The 689-nt window shown below is 34.1% G+C and overlaps 1 protein-coding gene across 2 annotated transcripts in view; it reads right to left on the bottom strand.

Moving 5' to 3' along the window:
- LOC107562147 (PHD finger protein 21B-like) overlaps nt 1-689 on the bottom strand; it is an 83,866-nt gene that overhangs the window by 1,620 nt on the left and 81,557 nt on the right. The gene's annotated exons all lie outside the window — the stretch shown is intronic.

Raw genomic sequence — 689 nt, 5'->3', positions numbered from 1 at the left:
GTTCATTTACAAAAACCATAACTCTATTTAATTTAATTTAATTTTTTTCAGAAATCACGTTTTTTTTTAATTGCGCATTCCAAGTAATATCAATTAAACTGTAGTTGGGTTGTTTTGATGAAGTAATAACAACTTAAACAAATACAGGTCATTTACAAAATTAAAGTTCATTGAAAGTATGTTTTTTTTACATATTAAAAGTTTTATAGCAAAAGCAGATAACTCCAACAGTCGTTTTTTGGTAAAAGCAGATAACACCACATTTCATGTTTTAGAGTTTTAAAAAAAACACTCGTTTAATCTGTAATCTCCTCAGATGACAATGTAGATGCCTGACAAACGTTGTTGTTGTGATCATAAACTGTATGGATGTGATTACACGCAATACACAGAGCTTTTCCCTCACCATTGTAACGTGCTGCTTTTGCAAGGTTCTGTGAAAACGTTTCAGCTTTTATTTTCCTTTTTTGCCCTGAAGAAGATATCACAGGTTCATCAAGTTTCGTCGAAATTATCCATCCTAGATCACTTTTAGTCAGCTTTGACGAAACTCCTCTCAGCTAGCATGTCTTTTCAAAGTGAAAGTAGCCTTGTCACCTGACCTGAACACAGCGCGCTGATTCGCTAAAATTGACTTATCGGCTTCTGTTCAAAAACAACAAGGGCGCTTGTCGGCTTCTGCAGTAAAA

Source organism: Sinocyclocheilus grahami, unplaced genomic scaffold (genome assembly GCF_001515645.1).
Source record: "Sinocyclocheilus grahami isolate Dianchi unplaced genomic scaffold, SAMN03320097.WGS_v1.1 scaffold809.1, whole genome shotgun sequence".
Classification (NCBI taxonomy): domain Eukaryota; kingdom Metazoa; phylum Chordata; class Actinopteri; order Cypriniformes; family Cyprinidae; genus Sinocyclocheilus; species Sinocyclocheilus grahami.
Note: the sequence above shows the minus strand (reverse complement) of the source record. Positions and strands in the feature narration are given on the sequence as shown.